Below are 13,876 nucleotides of genomic sequence, written 5' to 3'. Positions count from 1 at the left end.
GCATCCAGTAAATTAGTTTTATCAAAAGTCAATCGAATTAGTATGCGTCTGTGTGCGCGAAATTCCTTTCATGCTTTCACGTCGCGTGCGGCGTCGATCCAAAGATGTTGCTTCTTTCTCTCGGTTGAACTCGCAGCTTTTTATTTTGCACTGCGATAGAATGCGCACGGCGACAACGATGATTTCGTTGCTTCGTTGCCGGAATCTACGGGATAACCTTCTCCAGACTCTTGCGGGTTCTTCTGATTTGATTGGCCGCACTTAGCGACCATTCAGTTCATCCACAGTGCGCTGCTTTTTCATTGCGCCAAATTGCTTTAGTCTAGACTCGCCAATCTATGAGCGTACCAGAAAGCTTCTTGTATCTACTTAGGTTTATTAAGTAAACGTTTACAATGTGATAGTAAAAATATAAAAAGTTGAAAAACTAGTAGAATTATTTTTAAAATTAAAATTAAAATTAAAATTAAAATTAAAAATGGAAAAATAATTTTTTTATTAAAAATAAAAGCAAAATATCAATTTTTCTTATTATATAAATGATATAATCTGTAATTTGTTGTTATAACATCGTAAAAATTTGATTTTGCAATGGCAAAGTTTATTGTTTTAGTTTTGAATGACCAAAATAAACCGGTGTGTATTTTGTGTGTATTTACGTTCGGATTTTGTTGCTCGTAAATAAAGATGATAACGATTCCACTGCAAGGCATGCAGGTAGTAGTGTTGGTCCGGGGCCAGGCGTGCAGGCTGCAGGTTTTGTTACGGCCGCAACGCGTCGGATGATTTTATGTGCACGCGATGTGTGAAGTGCGCGATGATCAACATTTCCTGCTGCTTTATAGTGTCATAGTGTTTTACAGTTTGCTGCTATTCTAAAACCAGAGGTACTCAAACATTGAAATCAAAACAAATTAAATAAATTTTTATTTTATTTTCCTTTATTATATTGAGATACAAATAAAATTAAAATATTTATTTTAGTTTTTAGTTTTTTTGATTATTTTTGTATTAAATCTTTAAGAAGAAGAAATATTTGATTTGTTTTGGTGGCACTGTTTTGCTTTGAGTTTGATTACACCCTGATACTATTTGTTCGCGCAATGTTTGTCGCTACACGCGCTTTTTTGCGCCATTCCTGCTGGCGGTGGTCGGGTTTATGTGCGCTTGTTTTATTTTGCGCGGAAGTAAAATTTATTATTGCTGAACATTCGTATTTACTTATTGCAAAAGAAAATACGTAGGTTTATTCGATTGACACACGCGCTTGGGCGCTTCTTCGCCGCGAGCTGCGCAAAGTCGCGAAAATCGATACGTATCAAGGACCTAAGCTGCTGCGGAAAGTAAAGAAAAACGCGGCAACCGAAGAGCGGCTCGCGGTGCCGGGAAAAACATTCGGAAGAAAATAAACGACGCAAACAGAAGTTAATAAATGAGGAATGTCAACAGCATAAATTAAACCGCCAAGAAATTTAATCTTAGTTTTTTTAAGGCTTCAAGAAAATTAAACAAAACTTAATAAAATATATTTATTATTATTCTATATGTTTAAATTCATAATTTAAATATTTTAGCAACTTTTATAATTTATAGCATCAATAAAAGTATGTTTTATTGTTTTTTTCATTAAAAAATTAACAAAATCCGTCAAAATTTGATTTTTTTAGGCAAAATTTGCTTAAAATTGCTAATTTTAATATTTTCTAACAACAAAAAACTTAGATTTTATGAAATTATTTCTAAATTGTGGGCACAAATGTTATTTTAAGATTGCATTCTATATTTTTTTACTCTCCGGTACTAAACTTCGACCTTGTTTTGCTGGTAACACTTCGTTTAACACTTTATAGATAGTGACGTGCCGTGGGCGCGATGGTAAAATAATAAAAGAAGCGAGCACTCGACTTTGTTCGCATTAGGGGCGGCGGCTGGCGCGCTCGCAAGGACCTTGGATTTTATTGTGGTAGTTCCAAAATCCGCGCACGTATTGGAAGTAAATAGGCAATCCGAGAGTGGTGCGAGCACCGGCGCCTCCGCACGTGTACACCTATCGATATGCGCGATATTTTTAGCCCGCACACATGGGAGAGACCTTCGGCAAACCTCTTAAACTACAATTCCATCTTTACACAAACGCTCAAAATGCCCAATACCCACAACACCAACACCTAGGTGTAACTTTAAAGGCAAAGGGCTAAATTCTAGCTTAAAACACAAACGTTATTGTCCTCTCTATGTTGGAGCTTGGAATTTTATTGTACAATGCTTTAAAATGTCATATCTGATGGGCTTTTCTTACAATTGCTAACAAAAATATGTTTGGGACTTTAAACTTTAATTTATTTAATTTTTTACTTTTTATTTTTCTTTTATTTTTAATAATATTTGATGAAAACCATTAATACGCTAGAATCATTTATAACAACCCTGAAATAACTGTATGACAGATGATTGAGTTTGGTGGTGACAAAAACCAACCCTTGGCTATTCATTGCAGGTGCCCGCCGATTGCCTCGCGTTTCGACTCCGTGTCGGCGTGCAGTGCTTTTTTATGGGTTACTTTCATCGTTTTTTATCTCAATTTGCATCACAAAAACTACCAACACGGGGGATACTTACTACAAAACCTGCAAAAAAACATCTAAGGAGCAATAAATCTTTTGGTTAGCCAGGTTTAGATAAATCATGTAAAGCTCTATAAAACTTAGTTTACAAATAAAATATCAAAATCATCTTTTTATCATATAAAACAATTTTTTTTATTTTCAGCTTTAAAATGTCAGTTTTTCACGGTTTTAAGGCACATAAAGTGATATTTTAAACACTGGCCGACCGTGGACCGTGAGTAAAGTACTTTGATCACGGATTTTAGTCACGGGGTGAAGTGAAACCTTCAGAACACTGCACTGCGAGAGAATCAGACGAAAATAGTATCAGGAATTCAAAATTTTGAATCTTTTAAAACAATTCGTCTGCGCATCGTGTGCGCAGGTTTTTGCGACCTTGCATTCGAGCGCAGCGAGCGTTCAACGGTCATTTAGTCTTTCAGTTCTGCAGCGATCAGTGCGACAGGCGTCTCTGCACCAAAAAATGCCGAAAATTAAACAAATTCATAGCAAATTAGTGGTATCAAGTGCAACTCAATATCGATCGTAGGAATAAGTAAGACCTCTCATAATTTATACTTCATAAATCGCAAATTCGTGGTTCGTAATAAAAAAATACATATTTCGGAACCAAACATGGCATGCATAACGTTGTGTATGTTATGGCCTGGTTGTTTACTAACGCGAATAGATGTAATCTTTGTGTGAATACACTGCATTTCTGCGTGAGACTCGGCGTCTTATCAGTAATGCGGTCTTTTTTGTTATTGGCTGTCTTTCAATCGGTGCGAATGTATGAAAACAAAACAAGACGCGAATGTTTTGATTTTAACGTTTGCACTGCGCTGGCAGAGATGCGCATTACGCTTCGCGCAGTGACGCGACTCTCAGTCGGTTACCACTTCGAGTGTCGCGTACAGCTCAACGATAAAATCACTGAAAATAAAAGTAATTTTCAGAATATTATAGTGATCAAGTGCAACTCAGTACTAATTGCAGTAACAGGTATAATTCCACATAATTAATACTTTCGGACTTATAAATTTATTTTTAACTATTTTTAACAAATATTGAAATATTTCGCATGTATTAAAATACATTGTATTCGTATGTAATTCGGCTACACTGACCTCTGTTACATTGACAAGGTGAGCGCGATCGGCGCGTGCTATCAGTTGTTTGTTTACTTTTCACATTCTTCTATCTTGACTTCGTTGCAATATAATACAATAAGTAAAAGAACTAGGCGCGATGTATTTTATTAATGTAAATATTTTAAGATTTTTATATAAAGTGACACGCTAACTAAAACTTTGCAATATATAAATATTTTTAACACTTTAACTTTATTCGTATATTAATACTGTGTATTTGTAGATTTAAAAAAAAAAAGCATTTTCGATCAATATTTCAACTGCGGGTATCTCACAAACTAAAAATGGTAGAAAGGAAAGGATTGAAGATTCTTAATGTACAGGAAATTCTTTAGTACACGTAAGGTATTTTTTTTTTTGGTATATCCCTACTTTATTGCAATTCAAATAATTATTTAAAATAAAGTGAAGTGAAGTGAAGTGAAGTGCGCGTTAAAACAGGCAGAAGGTAATACCAACGCAAATTATTATTTTATTATTATTTTCAGAAACCACAAATGTTTTTAATATGTATTGATTGTTCTTTCTGCTTGTATTTCAGGTTTATATTCGATTTTGGTTGAAAATGTTTGTAATTCGGGCGCGTTCGATTACCGGTTATGTATTAATTAATATTTGTTTTCAGGACCTTTTTTCTCTGGAGCATTATTCTCCTCATACCTTTAATATCATATACTCATTATTCTTTTGAAATTACTTTTACTACATTAGTTTGTATTGGATTCCTATATTCAAAGATACATTTTAGTTTCATTTTCAAAAATTATCGCAACAAAAAAAGTTCCATTCAAATTAATAGATCTCCTAATCCTGACCCCCTCATTTCTCTCTAATATTTATTTACTTTGCAGGTAGTGCAGATTTTACACTAATATCGGTAGACCTGGAGAGGTGTAACGAAATACTCATCGAGTGCGGGTCGCGTCGCGGTTCTCTTAAACTGTTATCAATTCGCGGCCAAGTCTCCTGACTTGCAGTCAAGGTGAATCGAAGGACAATAGTGCGATTTAGTCAAGTTTTAATTTTTTTCCGTATTTCCGACAAAACGAGTGCGTGCCGCGTATAGTAATGAAATCCGAATCAGTATCGTGTCATAATAATCCGCCTCCGGCTTTTAAAGTGTTCGTTAAACACTGTAGACCATCAAAGACATTCCAATTCCATTCCAATAGGGCATATGATGGTGAGTCCACTACAAGCAACCTACCAGTGGTTGGACCCAAGTTTGGATAAAATAATCGACGCTTCCTCCTGAGAAACTAGTCGTAGGATCCCAGTTTCTAGGAGCCGGATATAAAGAGGTAGGGTGTAGTGAAAGGCCTGGACGGAGGTAGTCTTGGAGTGCCTCTGACACGGCGCATGCGCGAACTTTTGCTGTATGAGGCAGCCAGAAGAACACACACACACACACACACACACACACACAGGTTTTAGATCCTTGGTCAGGATAGTCCACCGGCATTTTAAAACGCCGGATGTCTTTACAAGTAGTAGTACATTTTCATTTTGAGGAATCTAGGTTTGGGTAGTCATATTAGGTACCAAAGGGCCAATTATGAGGGAGGCTGCTTTCTTAGGAGATGACCTGATTCAGCAATTTTGTACGTAATCCCTTTTTAGGCTTTGGGACCATTTTTTAGTGCCAGGCATTGTGATATAGAGAGAGGCACCTCGATTTTCGTCTTGTGCAGATTTGATTTTCAGATTGCTTATTTTTAATGTATTCTTGATATCTTAGCAAACAAAAATATATTTTAAATATTTTGCATTAAACATTTTCATTTGAGGTATATATTGGAGCTTTGCGATTCGTTCCTTTCTCCTCTTTTTAGTTTGCAGGGTATTCGCGATTTAGAAAATGAGCGACATTGAAAAATGTCACTTTTGCCGCGCTTTTAGTCGCATTTTTCGACATATTTACTGTAAATAGTCATTTTATATTTATCAGATAGAGAATTTTCCAATCTTTCATAATCAGCAATTGGTGGGTTCCTGTATCGCTTAGTTTAAGAGATATTAATTTTGAAAATCGTCGAAAAAAACGTAAACACCTTAGCAATTTTTCTTAAGAATAAATTTCATCTCTCGGATTTCCGTTTTAACTATCCTATCTGATAGAATAGTCCGTAAGGTGAAGGCACCGCGATCAGATCTTAAATATCTCTTTCAGTTTTGGTGTTCTACTTGATTGAAAATGAGCAAAAAATTGAGAAAAAATGTCACTTTTTAGCGCAATTCGCATTTTTCGACATATTACTGTAAATAGTCATTTTATATCACAGCATAAAGATAGAAATTTTCAAATACCATAATCAGCAATTGGTGAGTTTGCTATCGCTTTTAGTTTAAGAGATATTTAATTTTTTGAAATCGTCGAAAAAAGTATCAAGCACCCCCTTGGCAATTTTTCTTAGAATGAAAATTTCAGCTGTAGATTTCGTTTTCACTGCTTTATCTGGTAGAGAATAATCCGCATGGGTAAAACGCCGCGATCAGATCTTAAATTATATTTTAGTTTTACGAAGGATATTTATTCGCGTTGGAAAATGAGCAAAATTGAAAAATGTCACTTTTAGCATTTTTTAGTCGCATTTTTTCGACATGTTGTAGCAAATATAGTCATTTTGCATATATTTTAGCCATCCGGTGGAGGTTTTAACGCGTGGCGGTTTGGGTGGTGACCAGAGAGCCGGCGGGCGGGGGCTGCATCTCGGATTTCCGTTTTAACTATCCTATCTGATAGAGAATAGTCCGTAGATTAAAACGCCGCGATCAGATCTTAATTATCTCTTTTAGTTTACGAGATATTCGCGATTGAAGAAAATGAGCAAAAATTGAAAAATGTCACTTTTTAGCACTTTTAGTCGCATTTTTCGACATGTTACTGTAAGAAATATAGTCATTTTATATTTCTATCAGATAGAGAATTTTCCAATCTTTCATAATCAGCAATTGGTGGGTTCCTGTCGCTTTTAGTTTAAGAGATATTAATTTTTGAAAATCGTCGAAAAAAAGTATCAAGCACCCCCCCTTGGCAATTTTTTTCTTAAGAATGAAAATTTCATCTCTCGGATTTCCGTTTTAACTATCCTATCTGATAGAGAATAGTCCGTAGATTAAAACGCCGCGATCAGATCTTAATTATCTCTTTTAGTTTACGAGATATTCGCGATTGAAAAAAAGGTGCAAAAATTGAAAAATGTCACTTTTTTGCACTTTTAGTCGCATTTTTCGAGATGTTACTGTAAGAAATATAGTCATTTTATATTTGTATCAGATAGAGAATTTTCCAATCTTTCATAATCAGCAATTGGTGGGTTGCTATCGCTTTTAGTTTAAGAGATATTAATTTTTGAAAATCGTCGAAAAAAAGTATCAAGCACCCCCCCTTGGCAATTTTTTTCTTAAGAATGAAAATTTCATCTCTCGGATTTCCGTTTTAACTATCCTATCTGATAGAGAATAGTCCGTAGATTAAAACGCCGCGATCAGATCTTAATTATCTCTTTTAGTTTACGAGATATTCGTGATTGAAGAAAATGAGCAAAAATTGAAAAATGTCACTTTTTAGCACTTTTAGTCGCGTTTTTCAACCCGTTACTGTAAGAAATATAGTTATTTTATATTTTTATCTCATAGAGAATTTTCCAATTTTTCATAATCAGCAATTCGTTGGTTGCTATCTTTTTTAGTTTAAGAGATATTAATTATCGAAAATCGTCGATAAAAATTATTATATTTATTATTTTATAAAACACTCGATTTTCCAACTCAAATAAATGTTTAACGTTGGGTAAAATTAAGTTTTACCAACTTAATATATCCTACCACTTTCATAAATGCCTATCACATAATTTAAGTAATTTCCAGCAATTTTTGATTAATAGTCAATGCGAAAATGATGAAACTTTAGTTATTACCGCTTTTGTCAAAGCAGTTAAAACTTAAAACTATGCTCAAAACGCGTGCGCTTAGTTTATTGATGAGCTCTCAATGCTGCTTGCTGCTACTTTGATTTTACAGCTGCGCAGGGACATAATGAAACGAATCGACGTTTCTAAACGCGGTAAAGAGGAGACCTGGATGCGCTGCCGGCAATTACAAGCCGCTTTAATGTCGCCGCGCCGCGGTTATTACCTTGTCTGGCTTGCCCTCGAGTTGATTTCATTAAAATTCTAATCGTCGACGTTTTATTATGAAATAATTTATATCGAAAGTTTACGCAAGTTTCACCTCGTCTCATTGTTCATGGCAGAGTCAAAGGTTGAAAGCAATTTGTAGGCTTTTATATACTTTTAATATGCTTTTATATTCTTTGACCCAGTTTTACTAAAGTTGATAAAGTAATTTGTTCAATTTTTTATTAATTTCAAATTTTGATGTGAAGGATTGTTTTGTATTTTGGTAAATAACATTTTTTTCGTTTGGTTGGTTGGCAGATTTTGCTCAAAACATATTACAAACGATTATGCACGAACAAGTGGCAAACTACCAGATCGTTGATATTAAGCGCGGTCGTAACGTTCGCGGGCTCGCGCGCTTCGAGTTTCGTTGAATTACCGAGTCGCATGATGAGTTTTGCGAATTACTATTACGATCCGCGCGAATTTACCGCCGCGCACGTTCCAGCGCGCAAAGTTTCGCAAAGTGTTGCAATAACACTTGAATAATAACATAATTATAACAGGCGTCCCAGACGTCTCGTAAGCTCAGGAACATCGTAGACTAGATTTTCTACGACCAGGAACAAGATCACAATATTTATCTGTGACACAGGTTAAGAGAATTAAAAAACAGAAATAAAATTTCTAAGTTTTATTTGTCCAGAGAGTAAAATTTTGAACCTTGGCCTCAGTAACTTTATTTGCCAGAAATGTGATGACTAGATATTTATTAAAGTTCCTAATTAGTGTAAAAGTCGACGCGCTCCGGAGAGCATGCAAAGTTTGACGTGAATTCGACGCTTTTAGTTTTGTTAATTAACTCAAACGAAATGCCAACCTTGACCGTGCGGTTTTCTTCACTTACTTTGCTTGCTGTAATGTAATTTTCTTCGTGGGGTTACTAATTGGTATAAACTTACAACTTTAATTAGGTTGAAAATATAATTAGACAACTCCTTTCATTTTTTGTTTTAAAATACTAGAAACATCTAAATAAATTATTTAAATAATTTTTTACGGTTTTGCGACACAAAAAGTTGAACTTTAAATACGGATGGCTAAAATCGTGACTAAAGTACTTTATTCCACTTGATACTTAATATAATATTAACATATATTAATTTATTGTACAACTGGACAGTAAGTATTGGATTTGACACATTGTGAAATCCGTTACTTGCTACATATTCGTATTCTCGGGCGTGAATTGAATCGTCGCGGAAACGCGATACGTTTACGACGTATTTACAGCGCGAAAGGGGTGGGCGCAACCGCACGACTATAATATGTATAATGCACGTTATTGTTATGTTATTGCATCTTGCGTCGGCATTAATCCTAACGACGTGATGCACAGTGTAATACTACTGTTACTCGCATTACCTACAAACTATTAGCATTAAGTAATGTTGAACAATGTCTAACTATCATTCATAGTCAGATCTAAGCGTGATTATAATTATTAACATCAAATTTTTAGAGAAAAAAAAAGAAATTAATTTAAAAAATGTTTTTAGTATAATTTCTATTGTTCTCTTTGGGTTGTGTAAAATAAAATTAAGCATTTTAAGCAAATTGCGCTCGGTTCAAAGCCAAAATTAAATTAAACCTTTCAAAAATATGAAACGAAACGAATACTCGACGCGAAATCAAAAATTTTGCCGCAGCCACGAAAATTAAAGGATTTTCCTCCGCCTGGCAAGAAAGAACCCATCTGGGAGTGCGAGGGATAGAAGCGGATAAACGCCCCCATAGAAAATTGGTATTTTCATGCGGCGCTTGGGCTTTTCGGTTGATATAATACGTGTAATTTCGAGGGACGGAATATTCAGCTGTTCAGCACGAGTGCGGTTCAACTGACATAAAGCACCTACATATATGCCCGCCCGGACTGGGTTGGAGACGTAGACACAAGGCGTCATTCCTGTTGCTATACTGCATTTACGCAGCAAACCTGAGCCACACCACAAGTAGACGAAGAAGAAAAAAAACCACACGTTGGCAATTCGTAGGGCGTGTATGAATATAAGTTTCATCAGAGACGCAATTTGGGTCCCTAGCACCGGCAGATAACGCTTTTTTTGGGCCGCCAGTGGAAGAGGCCTGTGCGCCCAATATAGATAAGACTTTTCACCAGCGTTGAGCACATGTAGAAATTGCGGAAAATGTAGAAAAGCGTTTTGGTTAACAGACGTCGAAGGGGGCAAAGGTGCGCCTTTAGGGTTTCAGTCGGTAGCGCAGAGTCCCAAAAGGGTTTCGCGCTCATCTCTTCAATAAGCAGCGCGGCGCACCTTATAAATATATTTGACTTTTTTTTACTTTTTACGCTCCATCAACGCGTCTTTTCACTGTCGATAAAATTATTATTTAAAAAGACGAATCCTTAGAGAAAGAAAAAATGAAAAGGTCAATGTACTTTGCCAAAGAAAATTATATTAAGGTTGGAAAATGAAACAAATAACAATTTACATTAATCTGACTGCAAAAATACCTTTTTGACTAAATATATAAGAAATTGTGTTATTTATTCGAAAAATTTTTCAAAATTTATTTCTCATGTTGTAAATTGCAATAAAATGGAAAATAAAATATGCATGGTATTATTTTCTAATTACATATATAAATTAGACATTGTAGTTTGATTACACGGTTGCTTACACAACTTAAATCAACATAATGCGCGCCGGGGCCGACAATTAACGCTGAGTAATTAAGTTACACTGTCGGTGCGTCTCCGGGCGGACTAGTGCATTATTGCCGTTCGGGATGCATTCATATCTCTCGGCGACAACGATCTGATTCAACGTGAAGTCGTAATGCATCGCGAGCGCCGCGACGCGGCTTAATTAAACCTAATACAGCGTGCCGAAGGTGCGCGAGTTGGCATTGCACGGTAGCAATCTTATTGTATATTGATTTAATAATGTGCTTGCTAATTAAGCCCACTATTAATACCAGCGGAACATTATTGAAGCACTAGTTTATTATTAAGTATTATTTAAAAGAAAAACATCAAAATTTTAAATATTTTCGATAAAAACTTAAAATTTTCTTCCAAAATGTTTGATTTTGTGTTTCTTTGTTTCCTGACTATAACAATTTCACAGCCAATGTTTGTTTATTTTATTTGCGTTACTCGTCGATGTGCTGAACGCCGCCGCCCGCTTTAAAACGCGCCCGCGATGAATAATTTCGCGCCCATTTGGGAAAGCTTTATGGCAATAAAGCGCACCCCCAATCCATGCGCCCGCCACACGCACATGTTTACACCCCTCCTTGCACCTCTTCTCATCCTCAGTCGCATTCGCAACATTCGGTGCGTTTAGATTGTGCCCGGGTACTTTAGGGGTTGAAGAGCACCGGGGGCGAGTGTGCTACAGATATGTATGCCAGTGTGTCAGCAGTGTGGAAGTGGTGGAGAGTGGAAAATCGCAAAGAAATAACAACACAATACACCACCGGCACAATGGCGTATAGGGGATGTAAATTCGATGGCGGCTGATAGCGGTGGTATTTTTCCGAGGGTGCTTTTCGTTTTTCCGGGGCGGTTTTTGCGTGTTGTTTGCTGCCCGCATTTCGGGGGTAATCTATTGTTATGGAAAACATAGACGCTCCTAAATATTGATATTGGATTGAGATGATGTTTTCATTCAATGGATATTTGTTTGGTTTACGAGTAAACTACGCAGTGTATAAATGATTTAAAAAATCCGGTCTTAATTTTTGGCGTCCGGGACGAAATTACGTACTTAGAAGTTTGGGAATAATTTATTAGGGCGTGAATTCCTGTTCGAATACGCCGTGAGCATATTGCAGATAAAAGTTGTGAACGTCGCCCGGCGCCTCCACCATTTCCACACCGCGCGCTGCCACCAAGCATGCAAACCGGTGCCATCCGGAACGTTAACTTTCACCAACCTACTAATACCTTCATTCCTACTCTTCCAACCATCTTCTACCCTCATCCACACACACACACATAGACATGTAGTGGTGGTCGTATATTTAAATTATATGCGTAATTAATTAGTTCGGTGTAAAGTTTTCTACGTGCTTGGCGTTTGCGAAGGGATGATGGGATGACGGGCGAGGATGCGTTCGACATTCACGCACGTATCGGTCGGGACGACCTGCGGGCAACGAAAAGACAGGACGCGTGGCGGTCATGCCGCAATCATTATCGTTATGTAACTACCCTTTCTGATCGTGATTAAAATCACCGACGTTTGCCAGAAACTGCTCTTTACGGATCCGTGCACATTGACCTAATGAAAACATTACTAACGGGTTAATAACTTTCGATTTTAGTAAAAAAAAAATCAAAACTTTTGTCTAAATTCATGATTTTGTAATGAATTACTTTTTGTATCATTTCCGGAAGTGTATAATAAGAGGAACCTTCAAAATCTTGTTTGTTTTATGCAAATTTAAGTCTTGTTATCCTCAAAAATGACTTCATTTTCTTGCTCATCTTAATTTGTGTTCATGGAGCTATCCATAATTTTTTTTTGTTTTGCTACCCCTCGAAAACGTTTAGATCCATCTAATCTGAAAGGTTGTTTTGGCGATTCCAGCTCCCGGATATGAAAATAATACAAAAAAAGGCGCAGGCTATTATTTAAATGAGAGTGCCGCCATTAAAACGGATAAAGAAGACATAAAATTCGAGTGTACGAGATATAAAGAAGTTAGAAGGGGGTGGCAGTCGAGCGCTGGCCACTTTAGAACGGATAGGCCCTCCGGCACATATTTTCTCATATATTTATCCTTCGTCCTAGGAGAGATAAGCACCAAAATATCGCGTACTTGTACGGCCGTTACGCCGTTACTGCTACAGCCTTCCAAGGTTTTCCATTGCTTGTATTCCTATTATATGCTTAACTTATAAAATGCGGGGGTGTATAACGGGCGATTTTGAAAAATTATGCCAAAATATTTTTTTGTGATTTTTTATAGAAATTCGAATAAATTTTTGAAAAAATTACAAAAAACTTTAAAAAATTGCAAAAATATTTTAATATTTATCGTTTTTGTTTAGTTTTAGTGGATATATTTTTATTATTATGATTTATGTGTATTTGTCACTCTGTATATTTTTCATGTTCATTTAACAGCTTGAATATTTAGGATATTCCGCAACAACGTGGCTGAGGTGCGGCGGTCGCGACAAAGGCGGCTATTGTGCGAGATTTGCCGCCGGCTACTCAAATCTCGCTCACATGTTTCCACCACCCGCCGTCCCTCTCGGCTTTTGTGGCGGCGGTGCGAAGATGCACAAGGCACAAGGGTTCTTTCAGTGCGCATTATGGACGCTCGGCGCAGTCAGCACTTTTGCGCCGCTTTCCGAAAGATTGATTTGATAAAGGCGTTCTCGAGAGTTGGCTCTCTGCCTCCCCGCACTTGAAAAGATGGTGGATGGCGCGCATTCTCTTGACTTCTCTTCACCTCACACGCACGGTGTTTAAAAAAGCGTCGCGCCACTTTTGCTTATTATTCAAATCGACGCCAGAGCAAAACGGAAGCCAACAGAAACTGAAAAGTTGCTAGGACGCAAACAAGAAAACGCACCCGCAATGTGAATTTTCGTGTTTGCTGCATGACGCACAACGTGAGATGCAGAAACGTGAAGCGCAGAATGGAAAACTTGCTGCAAAGTGTTTTGAATAATGAAAAAGTTTCAAGAATGCTTTTTCTTTTGCTTCTTCGACAAGTCATCCGGACACGTAAACCTAGTTAGATGCTCATGCACGTGTCTGCATTATTCACCACATCAGAAGAAAAAAAATTTAAATTTTACTTTCAACAAAGACAAACAAATAAACTCAAAATACAAAATATTTCGCTGTCTCGTAATAGAAGAGTTTATGAAGCAAATGATAATAAGCAAATCAAAATTAAATCTTGCTGCATTGTTAAGCTGTAACACGAACATGGCAACTTTTGACGATTTAAC

At 36.7% G+C, this 13,876-nt stretch overlaps 1 long non-coding RNA gene across 3 annotated transcripts in view; it reads left to right on the top strand.

Annotated features, from left to right (window-relative positions):
* Positions 1-3,054: 3,054 nt before the first annotated feature.
* Positions 3,055-13,876, top strand: part of LOC135791623 (uncharacterized) — an 87,178-nt gene continuing 76,356 nt past the window's right edge. The window contains exons 1-2 of one of the 3 annotated variants that reach the window (XR_010548093.1): positions 3,055-3,162; positions 3,984-4,100. This is a non-coding gene — a long non-coding RNA (uncharacterized lncRNA). Of the gene's footprint in view, positions 3,163-3,505; positions 3,612-3,983; positions 4,106-13,876 lie in introns of those variants that run through there. The other 2 variants (XR_010548091.1, XR_010548092.1) reach the window with 2 other exon arrangements.

This window comes from Atheta coriaria, unplaced genomic scaffold (genome assembly GCF_025399875.1).
Source record: "Atheta coriaria isolate IRGN ID8LTWV9N9 unplaced genomic scaffold, Caltech_Dcor_3.1 hic_scaffold_5_pilon, whole genome shotgun sequence".
NCBI lineage: Eukaryota > Metazoa > Arthropoda > Insecta > Coleoptera > Staphylinidae > Dalotia > Dalotia coriaria.
The sequence above is the reverse complement of the archived record's forward strand: the minus strand, read 5'-3'. Positions and strand labels throughout refer to the sequence as shown.